The following is a 13,350-nucleotide window of genomic DNA, read 5'->3' as shown; positions in this document are numbered from 1 at the left end:
AGGAGGAGGAGGAGGAGGAGGAGGAGGAGGAGGAGGAGAACAAAGAAGAGATTGGCAAACATTCTGCAACTTCTGTTCCTAGTTCCCTGGAATACTGAGAGTAAGTAAAATAATCAGTTATGTTAAGAAACATGACTTGAATACTTAAAACCAGATCTTCCCTTTAAAAAAATATTTATTTATTTATTTATTATATACTTAACCACTACCACCACCAAAAATATTTAACTAAATAAGTACATCAAAAATTATGTGCAAAACTACAAACTCCACATTGATTACAATTTGTTTAAATATGTAAATTATATATGTATTATAATACAAACTTCATTTGCTTCATACCCAGCAGAACTGTTATCCCAATGCAACAACCCCTCAGGTATGCAGTATTGTCTCCAAGGTATGATTAGGGTTAAAGACTTCTGCAGAATATTTATTGTCCCACCAGAAACTAAGTTTCTGATTATGTGTTTGACCAGGCTTAGATCTATTGCTAGCCTCATGCAGGGATGTAGTGGCTTTTTGCATATCTATTATATTTTACTTATCTAAGGTTCTATTCATCTCCTTAACTTCTTCCTTATTTATTTTTATTAATCTTTTTCTGAGAAGGGAATATTAATGTCTGCCACTATTATTATTTTGTTTTCTATTTCCATCTGTATCTCATTTAGCTTTCCCTTTCAAAACCTAGATGCTAGACCACTTGGTGCATACAGGTCCAATAGTGATAATGTTTCATTATCCTTGGTAACCATCTGCCCCTCAAGTTTATCTTACTCACCTGTTTATTCCCTCCAATTATATCCATTTGAGTCCTAACTTTGTCAGAGATCAGGACTGCTACGTCTGTCTTCTCTGATCAGCTAAGGCATGGCATATTATGCTTTAGCCCCTCACCCTTACTATACTATGTCTCTCCTTTTCAATGTGTTTCTTGTAAACAACCCATTGTCAGGTTGTGGTTTTTTATCCTTTCTGTCATCCATTTTCTTCTCATGTGAGAGTTCATCCCAATATATTCAATGTCATATTTACTAGCTGTGCATTTCCATCTCTTCTGTTCTTCCTCACTGTTTGTCTCCCTCTTCCTGTCTTTCTATCTTATCCCTCCTTGCATGTCCAATTTCCTTTGACCAATACCTCTCAAATTCACACCCTTCTCAAAAAATCCTCTTAACCTCTCCATTTACTGTCCTGGATTCAAATTGGCCCACTTTTCCAAAAGTTCCTACTTTGTTCCTTCCTCCAAACCTTTTAATTTTTATTATATCTACTTCTGATATTAAGTCAGTTCAAAATATCCTTCCCCTACCTTGTCCTAAGAGTCCCTTCCTATCCTCTCTTTTTATCACCCCACTTTTTGATACATATTGTCCCCCCTAGTCCCTTCCTTATCCCATCCTTCTTCCCTTTTCTTTCTCTGTAAATAAATTTTTTACCTCTCTGTTTATGTTGTTCTCTATCCCAGGTCCAATGGTAATAGGGTTCTACAACTACCAGCCCTCTACCCCTTTTATCCTTCTCCATGGCAGTTTCTCCATTCATTCCTCCTTCATATGAGATAGCCATTCCACCCCATCTCTTCCTGGTGTGTTGCACTACCATTTCAACTCATTTGATGACATTCACCTAGACCTCATGCCTTCCCTCCACACATGCCCCTTTAAAATACCCAAGCAATGATGCCCAGGGACCGTAGAATAAATTTCCCATATAGGAATCAAATACCTTGATCTTGTATGTTTCTAAAAAATCAAATTTTCTTCTGAATTTGGTTCCCCCCTCAAGGAAGAGTTGAAACTTTTTTAGTTTGTTAAGTGACTATTTTTTACTTTTTATTATTATGCTCTTCTTTGCTGAATATGTTATTTTTGGTTGTAAGGCCAGCTTTTTTTGTTCTACTAAATGATGTGTTCCATGTCCTGCATTCTTTTAATGTTGCAGCTGCTTGTGTTTTTCTGACTGTAGTTTTATAGTATTAATTTTTTTCTTCTTGCTTGTAGTATTTCCTCCTTAACCTGGGAGCTGAACAATGATTTTCCTGTGCATTTTCATCTTTGGATCTTTGAGTCTCTTTGAGGTGGTGATTGATGAATTCTTTTAATTTCTGTTTTACCCACTGATTCTAGAATTTCTGGACAGTTTTCCTTGGTGTGTGGTCTCTAGGTTCTTTTTTTTAATCATACCTTTCTAGAAATCTAAGAAATCTTATTTTGTTTTTCTTGATCTATTTTCCAGGTCAGTTGTATTTGTGATTAGATGCTTCATATTCTCTTCTTTATTTCATTCTTTTGATTTTGCTTTACTATAGTTTTGTTGTCTTAAGAGATCAATGGTTTCCCCTTGCCAAAATCTAGTTCTTAATAGATTATTTTCCTTCCCTGAGTTTATGTATCTCTTTTTCCACTTGGGCGATCTTTCATAATTTTCTTGATTTTCTTGCATTTCTCTTATTTTTATTTCTAAAATTCCCTAAATCTCTCTCATTTGATTTTTGAGGTATTTTCAAGCTCTTCTGAAACCTCTTTTTGAGCTTGTGGCCAGTCAGTGTTTTTACTTCACTGTCAAAAAATAATAGTTATTAATAAATGGGTTCTTTCTCCTCTACTTGCTTAATTTATTTTTTTTTTATATTTTAGTGGTCTGGCCAGCAAATTTAATTATTGACTATTTTACTGCCCAGGCTTTCTATTGTTCTGAGTTATGTTACATCCCATTTTAGGGGATTTATGGTCTCTCTTTACCTGGATCCTATTTAGTTATTCCAGTTTTTATTATCTGGGTTCTCATGTAATCCTGGGTCCTAAACTTAAGTCTCAACCCATAATTGTTCTCAGGTATTCTGACCAAAGCCAATGGGCAGTTTTGCTACTACTACTGTAAGCAGCTAGTCTACCTTTCCTGTGCTAGTCCACTTTTCCTGTGGGATCCAGGGATTCCAATCTCATGGAATCACAGCAGACATAGCCTCAGTATCTCAGTATCCACACTAACTCATGCATACTCTTTTACTCTTCTTCTCCTATTTCTTCCCAAGTCAGAGCAAGTGTCCAGTCTGCATTCCTTAGTCCTCCAAAGTTCCTCATTTGCTAGCAGTGATGCTTGAGTTTCTCCCTTCATATTTCATGGTGTCCTCTCCTCAATCCAGAACTGTAGGCCAGTTAAGGTCACAGCAGACATGGCTGCTCCTAAGGTCCTTTGCCTAAGAATCCCATTAGTATCCTTGCATTTGTCTATAGCAGTGGGACTGAGGCTAGGAAAATCACAGACCTTCCTCCCTAGTTCAGCTTCACTTACTACTTCTGTCTGTTTTTTGGTCCCTTTTAGCATTGATTCTACGGAGGGTTTTTTTGGTTGTTTATGGGTGGGAGGGTATTAGGAGGACAAGAAAACTTCATGCCCTACTCCATCATCTTCCCACAATGCATCTGAAATCCAGTTTTCCTGACCTAGGATGAATATCTACCCAATACTCTGTATCATCTCTTTATTATAATACATTAAATTGGGGGAATATTATTCATTCAAAATAATATTTCCATTATAATATTGGCAAAATATGACAAAAAATGACAACTGTTATGACAATTTGAGGACAGGAACCTAATGTACTACTAGGAAAATTGTGAGTTGGTCCAGTTACCTTATAATTATGCCTAAAAAATAACCTAAAATGTATATGTTTTTTTTTGTTTTTTTTTGTTTTTTGTTTTTTTTGTTTTTTAACCCTTGTACTTCGGTGTATTGTCTCATAGGTGGAAGATTGGTAAGGGTGGGCAATGGGGGTCAAGTGACTTGCCCAGGGTCACACAGCTGGGAAGTGGCTGAGGCCGGGTTTTGAACCTAGGACCTCCTGTCTCTAGGCCTGACTCTCACTCCACTGAGCTACCCAGCTGCCCCTAAAATGTATATGTTTTGATAATGAATGACAATACTAATGGCCATAGAATTCAGTAGAAAAAGTTAGAGAGAAAGAATTTTTATCTACAAAATTCTTCATACCTGGATTTTTTGTTATAGTAAATAGCTGGAAACTGAGAGGAAAGTATTCATCATTTGGGTAGTTACTGAATAAACCATGCTTTGTGAAGATGACGAAATATTATTATACAATACTGAATCATTATATTCATGGGGAATTTGGGAATTTTTACTGATGCAGAGTAAAATAAGAAGGACCACAGAACAATGTGTACATTGACTATAAGATTGTGAAGTCAAACAACTTTGAAATTTGATCAATAGAATTTGAAATATAATCAATTAAATGAACAAACATAATGATGGAGGACCAATGATGAATCATCTTTTCCAACTGACAGAAAGTGATAGTTACCAAAAGAGAAATAATTTTTCAGAAATAGACTAATCATTTTTTGCTCAACTTGATTTTTAAAAGAGAGTGTTAAGAATTTGGAAGACAATATCAGAGGGAGACAGAGGTTTTTCAGTAGTTCAGAAGAAGTCCTTTAATCATGGCAGTGTATTATGATTATAATTATTGTTGTTAATAATAAACCTTAATATGGTCAATAATAAAATGTCATTCCCTGAATCAATAAATCACTATATTGAGAAGATTATGTTGCAAATTACTTTGGGCTATTAAAAAGAAACAAAGCAGTATATTCTAAAGGATGGGATATATCAGAGAACATAAAGTCAATTCCTAAAGAGGAATTCCAACAATCTTTTGGCAAAGGCATATCAATGGAATAAGTAGTTTCCCAAGAACATGATGTATTTAGTTCTATATATTCTAGGAAGTTTTTTTTAACTTTTTTGCCTTGAAAGGAAGCATAATTTTCATAAACACACACATATAGAACTATGTATTCTACATTGTCACACATACATATCTGTCAAATATTGGTCTCTAGTGCAGAGTTGGGAGGGAGAGAGGGAAAATAATTTGGAAATCAAGTGTAAAAAAAGAGAGAGAAAAAAAGAGAGAGAGGAAGAAGCCTAGATTTGAACTCATAAACTCAGTTCTATTTTAGATATTTGATCTATTTAGATTGAATTTAGAAATTTAGATTTTGAGATATGATTTTGGACAATTCATTTCATCTAGATTAAGCATTTTATATGCAAAATGGTTATAGTATATTTTCTTTACCTACCTTACTAGGTGGTTTTCAAATACATTTTAAAATCTGATAGAAATATGATATGTTAGACTTTAAGTCATTATTATCCCACAATCACACTATAATCATATTAGTTTGTCTTAATACAGGAAGTACAATTTGGGTAAAAAAAGTATATAGAACTATATATTGTACAGTATATAGATTGAAAAACACACACACAAATATATATAACTAAAATATTTAAAAGAAAAAATCCATAAATGAACTCAGTATGGTTTGGATAGTTGATCTACTTAGGCCAAATTTAAGTGTTTAGATTTTAATGTATGTTCGTAGAAAAGTCATTCCATCCCACTAAGCCTTAATGTTTTCTTCTGTAAAATGATTACAGTAACCTTATTCCTTATCTCATTGGGTGGTTTTGAGATGCATTTTAAAACGCAATAGAAATATGTTTTTTTTTAGATTATAAGATGTTATTACCCATAATCACATTAAAATCTTTTGAGTTTGCCTTAATATCCATAGTGCCCATCTAAGTGGATTAATAGTTTCTATTGTACAGACGGAGCTATAGTTGTTTAGCCAACTGATCAAGTCTGTATTAGAGATTTTATATTTTGGATAGACTCTGAGCAATTATAGCATGCTAAGATCAAAATTCAATAGGATCATCAGAATAAAGTGGTTTCCTTTTGGAAACATGAGTCATTAATGAATCCAGACTTCTTCCTCAAAAACAAAGTATTTGTAAAAGGATTTTTGTATTTTTATGATATCCTACCAGTAAAGCTGTGTTGGTAAGAGCAGGAAATACCAAATTCTCCTTAGAGTTCACATTGAGTGTCTTTCAAAAAAACAGTACAGTGATATATGGTGGAAACAAGCAGGCCATAACATAACACTATCCAGAAATTGTTCAAGAGCAGTTTTTTTAAAGGTCACACATAGGAATCATATAAAATTTGAAGAGAAGTTTGCCCAGTCATGAGGCAAAAGCAAGAGGATGGACAGAAGAAAAGCTCCAACAGTGTCCATTTGATATCAAGAAAAGAAGAAAAAAATTGACTTATGTTGATTGGACCTTCTCAGAAGTCTTACAGGATACAACAAGAATAGCACAAAATAAGGTAAGTTGGGTTAAATATCAGTGGAAGAAGTATCATGACAATGATATCACAGATCTCCTGAAATATCATCAGTCAGCAAAATGTTCAAATACTTAAATAGGCATAAATGATTTGTACATTGTCATGTTCTAGATCATTGCATATATTTCCATACCTACATATAAAACATGTATATATCTTTATGACATACTTATACACTCATGTATCTGTGTGGGTGCATTACATATAAATACATATATGCATGTATTACTGTGTATTGTGGAGTATGTATACATACACACATTTTAAAGTATATAAGACAGACAATAGAAAATACTACCCTCTGTATAGGGAGTTCAACCTACAAGCAATTATTAGATTTTAGTTACACAGAGAAAATGGGATACATTTGTCAGTAGAAAGAGTACATTAAATTCCCTAGAGATAATAATGATAATTATAGTTGTTAAATAGCTATCATATAAAAATATCAGTTTAAGCTTTATGAAGCACTTTACATACATTATATGTATATCATATTACTATATGTATTATGTACATAAGTGTATATATGTATACATATTAATCAATAATCCTTTATAAATCACCTACTATATACCAGAAATTGTGCAAAGTGTTGAGAACAAGAAAAGAAAAATAACAGTCCCCTTTTGAGAAATCATACTCTAATGGAGAGGACAACTGCAAACATCTATAGTCCAGTATATATATATATATACCAGGTATTTGGGAAAGGATTCTTGTAGAAGGTTAGATTTCATTTGGGGCATATAAATGTATGTGTGTGTGTGTATTCATACATAAAATCTCTTTTGAGTTTAGGACAATAGAGGTCCTCATATAAATCTCATATAAGAATTGGATTCAGGAGCCACCTAGATTCAAATCCTATCTCCAGGAGTTATTTGCTATGTGACCATAGACAGGTAACAATCTTTCTGATCCCCAATTTCTTTATCTATACAAAGGAAAATACAATGGAAAGGAATACCTGTAATATTCTTCTCAGAAAGTAATTGTAATGATAAAGGAATTATATTCCATTTCCTAAAGTTTTCCAAAAGAAAGGAATATCATTTATTACCTATTTGTCTATATTTCAGTCTTTAGAGAAAGTCATTTAAGGGGGTAGTATTCTTGTCAAGGGCCCAACTTAGAGTCAACCAAGCTTAAAGTAATATAGTTAGAATTGTCATAGAAAAGGAGTTTCTATTACTGAATTTCTAAGTTCTTGAGCTTATAAATTAAGATAATAATTATATCATCAAAAATCTTCCTCAGTGGAAGGTTTCTGGGAAGATGGGTGCTTAGAAGGAGTGAATCTTAAAACCTCTGTGTCCTTACACACCTAGAAAGAAAACAATGCGCTTCAAGAAGAAAGAGGACCAAATCTAATAATGGGACAGAGCAGGGGGAACCCTACTGCAGCACAACTAAAGAGGTACACCAAAAAAAAGGCTTCAATTCTTGAACTGTCGGGTCTGAGGGCACAGAAGGGGAATCCCAGGACTCCTCCCCCACGTGCTATGTGGAGTCTCCAGCTGCCCGGGAAATCTTGGGGATGGTGGGTGCTAGTCTGGAGAGAGGGCCTTGCTGGCACCAGACTTGGGGAGTTGAACACAGGTACTGGAGAGGTGACTAGAGGAGAAAACCAGAGAAACACAGCAAAAACACCCAGAAGATGGTGGCTCAGAGAGAGCCAAACCCCAGACTGCAGACAGCTTGGCTTCCTCATACTGAGATAGAGAATACAGAGCTTCAAGAGGAAAGAAAACCAGATCAAACACAGAGGACATCGAAGAATGCAAGGGGATCCCACTGCTAGAGAGCTCAGCTCAGCAAATGCTCCTATTTGTCCTCCCACATTTTTTGTTTGTTTGTTTCTTTGTTTTTCCCTCCTCACCAGGTTTTACCCAAAGGGCAGATTTAGCAGTAAAATTAATCAAATCACTACAGGATTAATCCCAACAATTGGACAGACAAGAAGTCTTCAGAGGGCAGAAAAAGTAACTGCAAATCTCCATTTCCAGCTGGGGGAAGATCTTTCATCAAAGATCATTAAATACATTTGCTCAAACTGGTAGAACAAAGAAGGAAAAAATAAGAGGAAGCTACAGAAAAAGAGAAAAGAAATGACAATTGACTGCTTCTTTAAAGGAAGTGAAAAGATAGCAAATGAAATAGAAATAGAAGAAGAGGAAGTAGTTCCAGCGAACTGGACACAGGCTTTGGAAGTTCTCAAAATTCAACTTCAGGAACTCAAAAAGCAATCAAGAGAGGCTGAAGACAATTTGAAAAAAGGAAATACATAAACTAAAACAAGAAAATGAAGTCTTAAAAGCCAGAATTGGGACTTCCGGTTAAGATGGCGGCAGTGTAAGGAGCAGCTGCTCAAACTCTCCTGACCGAAGCATACAGGACTCCTCAAGGGGAAATTAAAACAAGTCCAGAGGAAAGAAGGAACCCCACAACAGGGCACAGCATTGAAGGTATGCAGAATCGGGGCATTTCCACACTATAAAGGGGTGAAACAGCTCTCACTAAAACGCCAGAGGAAGAAGCCCCTCCCCCACCCCCCACACCACACACCTAGCACAACGCCAACACAAGGACTTTCCCCGCCATGGGTAAAGGCACCGCCTCTGGCCAGGACAAAGGCCTCTAAAACACAGCCTTTCCCAAGCGCTGAAGGCATCACCTCAGGTGTGAATAAAGATCTCTAGCCCACCAACTTTCACTACCTTCTGCAGGGGTGAAAGCAGGGCCCTAAGAGCATCTGCACAGGCAAAAGCAGTGCCCTAGGCTTGAATAATGATCTCCAGCCCAGGCTTGGACCTCCAGTGAGGACCCGGTGCAGACCCAGCGTGGCTGTGGAAGCAGCCCCAAAGACTGCTGAAGGAACCTCAGGCAGAGGGGCAGACTGGGAACTACCAGGAGGCCTGACGCCGAGGACAAGGAGATCAGAACCCCCCGGAGCTTGCAAGGCGCAGGAAGACCCTGAGTGCAAAGACAAAGCTGAAAAGGGGCGGGGCCAACAATGGCCAGCAATAAGGAAGTCCAGAAGAAAAAGACTATCAAGAGAAACTCTGGAACACTCCACAACTTCTACACAGAGAAAAACCAGACAACAGAGTAGGGAAAACAAAAATCCAAACCTCCCCAAAAGAATGAAAGCTGGTCACAAGCTATAGAAGAGTTTAAAAATGAAATGCTGAGGAAGATGGAAGAAATCTGGCAAGAAAATAACAGTTTAACAGGCAGAATTTCACAATTGGAAAGTGAGACAAGACAACTGAAGACCAAAAATGACCAGATTGAAAAGGAAAACTAAAAAATTATAGCCGAAAACCAAAGCATAAATAAGATCTAATTATCTGTATTACTAGGTGGAGAAAGGCTATGTATAATTCTCTGTAGTGAACTCTATACACTATTATAATATTCAATATTATAGCAACCAGAAGAATAATTCATAGGGAGAGGACAGGATACTAAATGGTCTAAGAAGACACGGGGGGTGGGAAAGAGGGGGGGAATAGTAGGGGACACCAAGAAAAATCCGAGTAAATAAGAAAAATAATATATTCTATTACACACAAAGAGGGCATGGGAAGGGGAGGGGATGAATAATATCATAAGAAGGAGAGGAAGAGAGCATAATTAAACCTTACTATCAGTGTAATCAACCCGGAGAAGGAAGAGTAGCTTTATTATCCATCCGGATAAAAAACTCTATCTAACCCTACTGAGAAAGTCAGAAGGGATAAACCAAAGGGAGCAGGGGAGTGGGGAGGCCAAAAAAGGGAGGGGAGAATAAAAGGGAGGGAATTCATTTGGTCTTTAAAAAAACAAAAATAGGGAAACAACAAGGGAGGGGGCAGAAAGGGAAGTCAATCAAGGGAGGGGATAAGGGATACCGGCTCAAAGCAAACCACTGGTATAAAAAAGAAAATAGTGTAATAAGGAGTGGGTCTAGGGGAGGATACAAAAATGTCAGTGAATACACAACTAACAATTGTAACTCTGAATGTGAATGGGATAAACTCGCTCATAAAACAGAAGCAAATAGCAGAGTGGATCAGAAACCAAAATCCTACCATAGGTTGTCTACAAGAAACACATATGAGGCAGGTAGACACACAAAAGTTCAAAGTTAAGGGTATGAGTAAAATCTTTTGGGCATCAAATGAGAAAAAGAAGGCAGGAGTGGCTATCATGATCTCTGATAAAGCCAAAGTAAAAATAGATATGATTAAAAAAGACAGGGAAGGTCATTACATCCTGATTAAAGGCAGTATAAACAATGAGGAAATAACACTGCTCAATATATATGCACCAAGTGGTATAGCATCCAAATTCATAAAGGAGAAACTGGCAGAGCTCAAGAAGGAAATAGAAAGTAAAACCATACTAGTGGGAGATCTAAATATTCCTCTTTCAGATCTAGATAAATCAAACCAAAAAATAAATAAGAAAGAGGTAAGAGAGATGAATGAAGTCCTAGAAAAATTAGATTTAATTGATATGTGGAGAAAAATAAATAGAGACTAAAAGGAAGACACCATCTTTTCAGCTGCACATGGTACATTTACAAAGATTGACCATGTAATAGGGCATAGAATCATGGCAAACAAATGCAAAAGAGCAGATATAATAAATGTAACCTCCTCAGATCATAATGTGATAAAAATAATAATCAGTAAGGGCACCTGGCCAGGCAAATCAAAAACCACTTGGAAATTAAACAATATGATTCTCCAAAACCAAATTGTCAAAGAAGAAATCATAGAAACAATCAACAATTTCATTGAAGAGAATGACAATGATGAGACATCCTACGAAACTCTGTGGGATGCAGCCAAGGCAGTGCTCAGGGGGAAATGTATATCCTTGAGTGCATATATTAACAAATTAAGGAGGGCAGAGAGTAATGAATTGGGCATGCAACTCAAAAAATTAGAAAGAGAGCAAATTAAAAACCCCCAGATGAAAACTAAATTAGAAATACTAAAAATGAAGGGAGAAATTAATAAAATCAAAATTAAAATAACTATTGAATTAATAAATAAGACTTGAAGCTGGTATTTTGAAAAAACAGATAAAATAGACAAATTACTGGTCAAACTAATAAGAAAAAGAAAAGAAGAAAACCAAATTGACAGTATTAAAGATGAAAAGGTAGACCTCACCTCTAATGAAGGGGAAATTAAGGCAATTATTAAAAACTATTTCACCCAAATATATGGCAACAAATATAACAATTTAGGAGATATGGATGAATATTTACAAAAATATAAATTGCCTAGATTAACAGCAGAAGAAATAGAATACCTAAATAATCCCATATCAGAAATAGAAATTGAACAAGCCATTAAAGAACTCCCTAAGAAAAAATCACCAGGACCTGATGGATTCACAAGTGAATTCTATCAGACATTCAAAGAGCAACTAATCCCAATACTATACAAATTATTTGATATGATAAGCAAAGAAGGAGTCCTACCAAATTCCTTTTATGACACAAATATGGTACTGATTCCAAAGCCAGGTAGACCAAAAACAGAGAAAGAAAATTATAGACCAATCTCCCTAATGAACATAGATGCAAAAATCTTAAATAGAATATTAGCAAAGAGACTCCAGCAAGTAATTAAGAAGGTCATCCACCAGGATCAGGTGGGATTTATACCAGGAATGCAAGGATGGTTCAACATTAGGATAACCATCCACATAATTGACCATATCAACAGTCTAACAAACAAAAATCACATGGTTATCTCAATAGATGCTGAAAATGCCTTTGACAAAATACAGCATCCATTCCTATTGAAAACATTGAAAAGTATAGGAATAGAAGGACCCTTCCTAAAAACAATAAACAATATATACCTAAAACCATCAACAAGCATTATATGCAATGGGGATAAATTAGAAGCCTTCCCAATAAGATCAGGAGTAAAACAAGGATGCCCATCATCACCTCTATTATTCAACATAGTACTAGAAACACTAGCAATAGCAATTAGAGAAGAAAAAGAAATTGAAGGTATCAAAATAGGCAATGAGGAGACTAAGCTATCACTCTTTGCAGATGATATGATGGTCTACTTAAAAAATCCCAGAGAATCAACTAAGAGGCTGGTAGAAATAATCAACAACTTTAGCAAAGTGGCAGGATACAAAATAAATGCACATAAATCATCAGCATTTCTATACATTTCCAACACATTAGAACAGCAAGAGGTAGAAAGAGAAACACCATTTAAAATCACCCTAGACAATATAAAATACTTGGGAATCAATCTAACAAAACAAACACAGCAATTATATGAAAACAACTACAAAACACTTTCCAAACAAATAAAACTGGACCTCAACAATTGGAAAGCCATTCACTGTTCATGGGTAGGACGAGATAACATAATAAAAATGAACATCCTACCCAAATTAATTTACCTATTTAGCACCATACCTATCAAATTACCAAAAAACTTCTTTACTGAATTAGGAAAAACTATAACAAATTTCATTTGGAATAACAAAAGATCAAGAACATCAAAGGAAATAATGAAAAAAATGTGAAGGAAGGGGGGCTAGCAGTACCAGATATCAAACTATACTATAAAGCAGCAGTCATTAAATCAATATGGTACTGGCTAAGAAATAGAAGGGAGGATCAGTGGAATAGACTCGGGGTTAATGATGTCAGCAAGACAGTGTATGATAAACCCAAAGAGCCCAACTTTTGGGACATGAATCCACTATTTGACAAAAACTGCTGGGAAATTTGGCTGAACAAATTGTGGTATATGCGGGTGATGGAACACTATTGTGCTAAAAGGAATAATAAACTGGAGGAATTCCATGCAAATTGGAGAGACCTCCAGGAAGTGATGCAGAGCGAAAGGAGCAGAGCCAGAAGAACATTGTACACAGAGACTGATATATTATGGTAAAATCAAATGTAATGGGCTCCTGTGCCAGCAGCACTGCAATGACACAAGACAGCTCTGAGGGATTTATGGTAAAGAACGCTACCCACATTCAGAGTAAGGACAGCAGGAGAGGAAACATATAAGATAAACAATTGCTTGAATGCATGGGCTGAGGTGGACATGAATGGG

The sequence above is a fragment of the Gracilinanus agilis genome, chromosome 1 (assembly GCF_016433145.1).
Source record: "Gracilinanus agilis isolate LMUSP501 chromosome 1, AgileGrace, whole genome shotgun sequence".
NCBI classification, from domain to species: domain Eukaryota; kingdom Metazoa; phylum Chordata; class Mammalia; order Didelphimorphia; family Didelphidae; genus Gracilinanus; species Gracilinanus agilis.
This window is presented reverse-complemented; position numbering follows the sequence as displayed.